The sequence below is a fragment of the Nelumbo nucifera genome, chromosome 4 (assembly GCF_055504915.1).
Source record: "Nelumbo nucifera cultivar China Antique chromosome 4, China Antique-T2T, whole genome shotgun sequence".
Lineage (NCBI taxonomy): Eukaryota > Viridiplantae > Streptophyta > Magnoliopsida > Proteales > Nelumbonaceae > Nelumbo > Nelumbo nucifera.
Window position 1 is genome coordinate 71,803,520 of NC_142652.1, and position 7,852 is coordinate 71,811,371.

Genomic DNA, 7,852 nt, shown 5'->3' on the forward strand with positions numbered 1-7,852 from the left:
AATAATGTACTCTTTCGGTGACGGCTGAGGTGCAAGAGGGCTAAAATATAGTTGGATATTCATTTTAGTGCATTGACAGGAGTTAAGATCAAGCTCGAGATGATGGTTAGTCATGGCAGTCAAGGAGCTAATATACACTGAATGGAATTGAATGCTGGAGCATGAAGAATCTCATGTTCTCTTCCTTCGTTCTTGTGTATGTGGTAAGAGTGGCTTGTCATGGGGATGAGTTAGAATACTTATGTATGATTTCTGATCACTTAACGCATTTTCATCCTAGAGTTCATGCAATAGATAGGAGTAATTTGGGGGAATGGTCAGTTTATGATTATTATCTTTGCTTGAGGACAAGCAAAAGCTTAAGTGTGGGGGTATTTGATGTGTGTGCATGCTACACATTATTTTTATTGTCTCATACATGGTGTTTATGATAAATCTTAATGGTTATTGCCCTAATTGAGCTGAATTTTAGGAAAATAGGAATTTGGAACAGTTTGGGGTTAATAGAGAATGAAGACATGGTGATATTGCTACAAAGGAGCAATTCGGCCCAGGAAATAGAGGCACAGCCGCAACTTGTTGGGAGGCTCCAGGAGGCAGCTAACTTTAGCAGAGTTCAAAGGGGAGTACGACTCTCACCCTAAAGCTGTAAGAAAGAGTATAAAAGGAAAAGAAAAAGAAATTCTAGGGTTCGACCCCTTGACACAAGAACCAAAGGAGAAGTGCTAGGAGAAGGATCATAAGGCTGCCAAAGGAGAATTGGAGAGGAGATCGAAAATTCATGTAGAGGTTTTAGGTTGTCTTCTTCTTTTTTCAACGAATTCGGTAACCTAGGTTCAACTAGGGTTTTCTTTTGTTTGAATCTTTAATTCTTTCTACCATGCGAACCATGATTGATGTTATTTCAGATCTGTGATTAATAATTTAAGCTAATCCAATTGATAGTGATTCAGTATTGGGATTTCTTGATTAGGGTTTTCGATACGAAGAGTAAATTCGACTGATCTGTTCTTGTTTCTTGGATTACTTATATTGCTTGAAAAAGGGTCTAGGTAATCAGACCAATTGATCAAGAAAACAGATTGAATGTATCTTAGAGATAATTTGCATGATTTGTTTGGCATCCATTCAACAAGAATTGATTTCTTTCAATTTTCTTGTCTTTAATGCATCTACAGTAATTAAATTCTTGATAGAGATATAAGGGTTGTTACTCATAGATAGATTGGCATGTGCTCGACGGAGGCTATTCATAACAATTAGGAAATCGCCAACCCACAACTGAAATCAACTTCAGTTGGATAGCTTAACGATATAACTGCTGAACTGATTCTGCAAGCACCTTCATGAAGCACTTTCTCTAATTGATTAAGGTGGTTTAATTTGAGAATACCTAGGATAGTTCGTTAATTATGAAGTAAGTCTTCAATTTTCGGATTGTCAGATAACATAAGGCACATTTAGTACTAGTAGTTGTTGGATTAATCCTCGTGGGAACAATACTCCACTCATCAGTATATTACTTGGCCGGCTTGTGCACTTGCTAGTGCAGTCTTAATGCATCAAGTTTCTAAAGTCATTGTTGGGGATTATCATAACAATATTAGGAATTATCTACAGTTTTTAATCTGGTTTTGTATAATATATTCATGTTGTGTGTGTATTAGTATCCTTACGAATTTGACTTGTTTAGTATATGACACAACAGTGGGAAGGAGAGCATCATCTACGATCCAGAGATTGATCGAACTCTTCACCATCGTCTTAGAGATTTGAAGCAAGGGAAAGCTGAAAGAACGAAGATGGATGAGCAAAGGACTATGATGGACTATGCCAAGCCAACCCTCACTGGGGCAGTCTCGAGCATTCTGAGAACAGCAATAGCTACTAACAACTTTGAGATCAAACCGGCAATCATTCAGATGATTCAGAACACAGTTCAATTCTGCGGCTTGGCTAATGAAGATCCAAACACTCACATCGCCAACTTCTTGGAGATATGTGACACATTCAAACACAACAGAGTTAGTGATGATGCTGTGAGGCTCAAATTATTTCCGTTCTCTTTAAAGGACAAGGCTAAGACTTGGATGAACTCTCTACCAGCTGGATCAATCTCAACTTGGGATGAAATGGCCAGCCGCTTCCTATCCAAGTATTTCCCTCCATCCAAGACTGCAAAGATGAGGAATGATATCACTACTTTTTCTCAGCAAGACGGGGAATCATTATATGAGTCATGGGAGCGCTACAAGGAATTATTGAGGAAGGTCCCTTATCATGCACTTCCCGTTTGGCTCTAGGTTCAGACATTCTACAATGGATTGACTGAAGCAAACAAGACCATCATGGATGCTGCAGCCGGAGGGTCCATTAACAAAAAGACACCTGAAATTGCTCATGCACTTATTGAAGAAATGGCTGCAAATAATTATCAGTAGCATTCCGAGAGAACCCAAGTTAGGAGGCAACCCGACATTCACAATGTAGACACCTATACAGCACTATCTGCACAAATCGGCGCCCTCAGCAAGAAGATAGATGACATGCAGCTGGAAGCCATGCACGTTCAAGTAGTAGCCTGTGAATGGTGTGGGGGAGGTCATATCAGCACCGAATGCTAAGTTGGAAATCAGTTCATGCAGTCCCCCAAGCAAGTGGATTTTGTAGGGAATCTTCAAAGGCAGCAAGGTAACCACTATCCTCGTACCTTTAACCCCGGATGGAGGAATCACCCCAATCTGTCATGGTCAAATCAAAATGCGGTGAACCGCCCCCCCCCTCCTCAAAATTTCGCTCAGCTGGAAAAGAAATCCAATTTAGAGGAGATGATGACTAAATTCATTTCAAGTGCGAAAACAAGATTTCATAATCAAGAGGCATCGATCAACAATTTAGAGACTCAAGGGGGGCAGTTGGCACAAATGATATCCTCTAGAGTCCAAGGTGAAAGAATGGTATGATCCATCGTATGGACGCCTAAAAGGTTGCGGAATGGGTGGGCGAATTTCAAAAATTTCCTACCTTCTTCCAACTGGGAATTATATTCCCTAAATTTAGAATACAATATTCAAGGATCCTACTTGAACCATAATCGAACCAGATCTGAACCAAAAGACAAGGGAGGAATTATACCTGATCCAGAGAAGCAGTATCTCCCAAAGTTGGTGTACACGCCCAAAGAGGACCCCAAGATCCGCTCCTGCTGAAGATGACATAGCAATCTGTGGAACGGAACCAGCAGAGTGTGTCCAACACACTGAATCCTTCACAAGAATCCTCCGGAAACACTGAGCACCGAATTCAATTCCTTCTAAAAGACTGATGTCAAGAACTGATTTCTCGATTTCTTTTCTTCAAAGATTGAATCCCTTTTGGAGAATGGCGGCGGCTAGAGGAGAACTCTTGAGATGAAGATGGCGAATGCTGCTTCTCGTCTCTTTGGAGTGTATGAGATCCAATCTCAATTTGCAGGAAGATTTCTTGCTCAAAACCCTAGGTTCAAATTCTGTTGTATCTCTCTTAGGGTTTCTCCTTTTTTTCCTTCTTGATTAAGAAATATCCTAATCCCATTAGGAGTTAACCCAATCCAAATCAACATCTGGATAGGGGATGATCTTAATCCTATCTGTAGATTAGGTTAGCTTACTCCTGATCTTATCAGGAGATTACTAGATTCAAATCTGATTCGAATTTGGTCTTCTAGAGTGGATTAGATTAAATGTCCAATCCTTTTGCTAACTTTAATCTCAGATCCGCCCCATAAATGGGTGATCATATCAGCCCAGTTCGAAATGGGCTTTTGGCCCATTAAGTAATCAGTGCTCAATTGGTTTCCAATATGCAGCCCAGTTGGGCTTCTTTGTATGGCATGGGACACACCAGCCACATGGGTTCGACCCAGCCTTTATTACAAGGCCTAGCTGAATTTACTGAAAAGCCTAGTGAACCCCTGAGCCCATCACATGGACCCTATGGGCCCAACGCTTACACTAAGTGGTCCTTGGGCCAAGCCATCTTATAAAAGCTCAGGGACTGTGGGCAGGTGCAAGATTAGCCCATCAGGTATTTTCCTAAATGGCCTTACACATAACCTCTCAGCCCATAATGATCAAGCACTGCCCGACAAGAGAGGACCTCTCCCTCGGCTGCAAGGAACAATGCTGGACTCTCCATTCACATGGATCCTGGGAATTAAAACCATTTGCAAACAACTTGAAAGCGAAAATATCTATATATCATATATATATACATATATATATATATATATATATATATATAAATTTTGCAAAACAAAAATCCAACGATTGAAATCAACTGCCAGCAGTTTGGTTTCCATTAGAGAGAGTGCATTCCCGATCATTACCTTTGTCCGACAAAGGGGCTGATCCTGTCACTATGATCACCCACTCAGATGAATTCTCAGACTGCCCCAACATGCCCAGGTTTTGACCCCCGCTAAGGATCTCACTGATTGGCATACCAAAGACAGCCCGATTCGACACCTAGTGAAGTATCATAATCGAGTCTAGGGGTCAGGTATAACTTTCTAGTTTTGCCCATCTGTCTCTAAGGTCCAGGGCAATACTAGAAATTCGGCCCGGTTCAAGGATTTGAGTAATCCCATACTGCATGTGCCTTGGGTCTTACCCTGGTGGCCGAGACAGGCCATCCCAACACTTGGCGGCACACCAGTATCAGCCTTGGCCGGATAAATCTCCCCAGACTTATCCAATGGTTGTGAACATTTAAAACTAACACGAATCTCAATAAGTGTCCAGTTTTAGGGTCTTACACAGAATCAAACCAAACAACATGAATCAAACATGCACTTTATATATTTACACTAAATGTCAAAAGTACATCAAATCAGATTGAAGCTAAGGGCATACAAAACTGTCTAACATCTCCCACTTGCACTTAGGTCCAATCTGGTACAAGCCGGAGTCCCATACTTTCCACGTGTTTCTCAAACACCTTCTGTGTCAGTGGCTTAGTTAATGGGTCTGCCACATTATCTGCTGATGCTACCTTCTGAATCAGGACGTCCCCTCTACCAATGATCTCCCGCAGTATGTGGTACTTCCTCTCGATGTGCTTTGACTTCGAGAGGGCCCGAGGCTCTTTAGCCTGGGCGATTGCTCCATTGTTGTCACACAACAACGGGATGGGTGATGTGCTGGACGGAATCACACATAATTCATGGACAAATTTCTTCATCCACATGGCTTCCTTGGCAGCTTCACTTCCGGGTACTCGGCCTCGGTTGTGGAATCTGCAGTGGACCCCTGTTTGTTGCTTTTCCAGCAAACAGCACACGATCCTATCGTGAAAACATACCTAGATGTAGACTTTCTATCGTCTGGATCCGACTGGAAATCGGCATCAGTATACCCTAGAACTTGTAGTGAACTATCATCGAATACCAGACAAAACTCTTTTGTCCTTCGAAGGTATTTGAATATGTTCTTCACAACAGTCCAATGCTCCTGCCCTGGGTTGGCCTGGAATCTGCTTACCACACTCACCGCCTGAGCAATGTCAGGGCGAGTGCACAGCATGGCATACATGATGCTCCCTACGGATGAGGCATAGGGAACGTCTTTCATGCCCTCAATCTCCTCAGAAGTCTTGGGAGACATCTTCTTGGAGAGAGCGACTCCGTGCCTGAAAGGAACGTTTCCTTTCTTGGAGTTCTCCATGTCGTATCTTTTGACAATTTTGTCAATGTAAGCAGCCTGGAATAATCCAATTATCCACTTCGATCTATCTCTATAGAGTCGAAGACCCAGTATATTGGAAGCTTCTCCAAGATCTTTCATGGAGAACTGCTGCAAAAGTCATACCTTGACCGAAGTCAACATTCCTACATCATTCCCAATGAGTAGGATATCGTCAACGTATAACACCAAAAAGGTGATCTTATCCCCACTGGACTTCCTGTAAACACAGGGCTCATCCGAATTCTGCTCAAAGTCAAACGTTTTGACGGCAGAATCAAAATGGATGTTCCAACTCCTAGAAGCCTGCTTAAGTCCATATATGGATCTATTAAGTTTACATACCATGTGTTCCTAACCAGCAGCAATGCAGCCTTGCGGCTGTTGCATGTAGATATCTTTACTAAGATCTCCATTCAAGAACACGGTTTTGACATCCATCTGCCAAATCTCGTAGTCATGGTATGCAGCTACAACTAGCAGGATCCTTATGGATTTAAGCATGGCCACGGGCGAAAAGGTTTCCTCATAGTCGATGCCTTCTTTCTGAGTATACCCTTTCGCCACTAGACGAGCTTTGTAGGTCTCAATTCTGCCATTGGGGCCCTTCTTCCTCTTATAGATCCACTTGCAACCAATTGCTTTTATCCCGGAGGGCGGATCTACTAGAGTCCAGACTCCATTGGCTTCCATCGAGTCCATCTCAGCTCTCATGGCCTCTACCCACTTCTGGGAATCTATGTCTAACATAGCTTCCGCATAAGTCACAGGATCCTCCTCACTAGTCAAGGCTTCCACCAGGTAACTATCCTAGTCATAACCATATCGGACTGGTGGCCTGGATACCCGATTGGATCTTCTAGGTTGGTCACTACCTGGAACTTGTGGGACATCTCCCACTGCTCCTGAGCTCTCCTCATCAAGAACTATTTCCTGACGATGGGTGTCCAGGATGTATTCGGTCTCTAAGAACTGGGTGTTTCGACTGCAAAACACTTTTTGCTCACTTGGGTCATAGAATAGATAACCCACCAAATCTTTTGGGTAGCCTATAAATAGGCAACGGCAAGTCTTGGATTCCAACTTGTCCGCACTCGTTCTTTTAACGTGTGCAGGACAACCCCAAATCGTCAAGTGCTTACACTTGGCTTCCTTCCGGTCCAGAGTTCATGTGGAGTTTTCAGAACCGATTTGGTTGGTACCCGGTTCAGCATGTAGATAGGAGTCTCTAATACATATCCCCAAAAGGATGTGGGCAACTCCGAGCGTACGAAAAGTGACCGGACCATGTTCAACAAGGTCCTATTCCTCCTCTCTAAAACACCGTTAAGTTAAGGTGTAGCAGGAGCAGCTAATTGTGACACTATCCCGTTGACCTACAAGTAGTCCCTGAATTCGTTAGAGAGATACTCGCCACCACAATCCGATCGAAGGGCCTTAATTTTTCTCTCTGACTGTTTCTCGACTTCCTGTCTGAACTCTTTGAACCTTTGAAAGGATTCAGACTTATGTCTCATTAGGTACACGTAACCATACCCAGAATAATCATCGGTAAATGTAATGAAATACACGTGTTGGTTACGAGTCCTAACACTCAGGGGGCCACATACATCAGTATGTATTAGGTCAAGTGTGCCTAATACATGCACTTTATTTATTCACACTAAATGTCAAAATTACATCAAATCATATTGAAGCTAAGGGCATACAAAACTGTCTAACACAAGGTGACTTGCCTAGCAAAACAAAGGCGAATCCAAGAAAGCAAGTGCAAGCCATTACCTTGAGGAGTGGTAAGGAGCTGCAAGAGGTGGAAAAGAAAACAAAGGAAGAAGGTAAGATGGGCACAACTCTAGAAACCAAAAAGAAAGAGGAAGAACAGTCGGATTCAAGGAAGGAGACAAGTCAAAAGCCATAAGTATCATTTCCCAAGAGGCTTAAGCGACACAAAATGGAATAGGAATTCGGTAAGTTTCCTGAAATTTTCAAGAGTTTACATATTAACATTCCTTTTGCGGATGCCTTATCCCAAATGGCGCATTATGCAAAGTTCCTTAAAGAAATCTTGGCGAACAAAAGGAAATTGGGAGATGTGGCTACAGTTGCATTGAATGAAGAATGCTCAGCAATTC

The 7,852-nt window shown here is 42.5% G+C and overlaps 1 non-coding gene across 1 annotated transcript; it reads right to left on the reverse strand.

The window, feature by feature from the left end:
- Positions 1-2,180: 2,180 nt before the first annotated feature.
- Positions 2,181-2,287, reverse strand: LOC148800711 (small nucleolar RNA R71). Its single transcript, XR_016071034.1, has one exon. It is a non-coding gene; the product is annotated as a small nucleolar RNA R71 (small nucleolar RNA).
- Between the last annotated feature and the right edge of the window lie 5,565 nt (positions 2,288-7,852).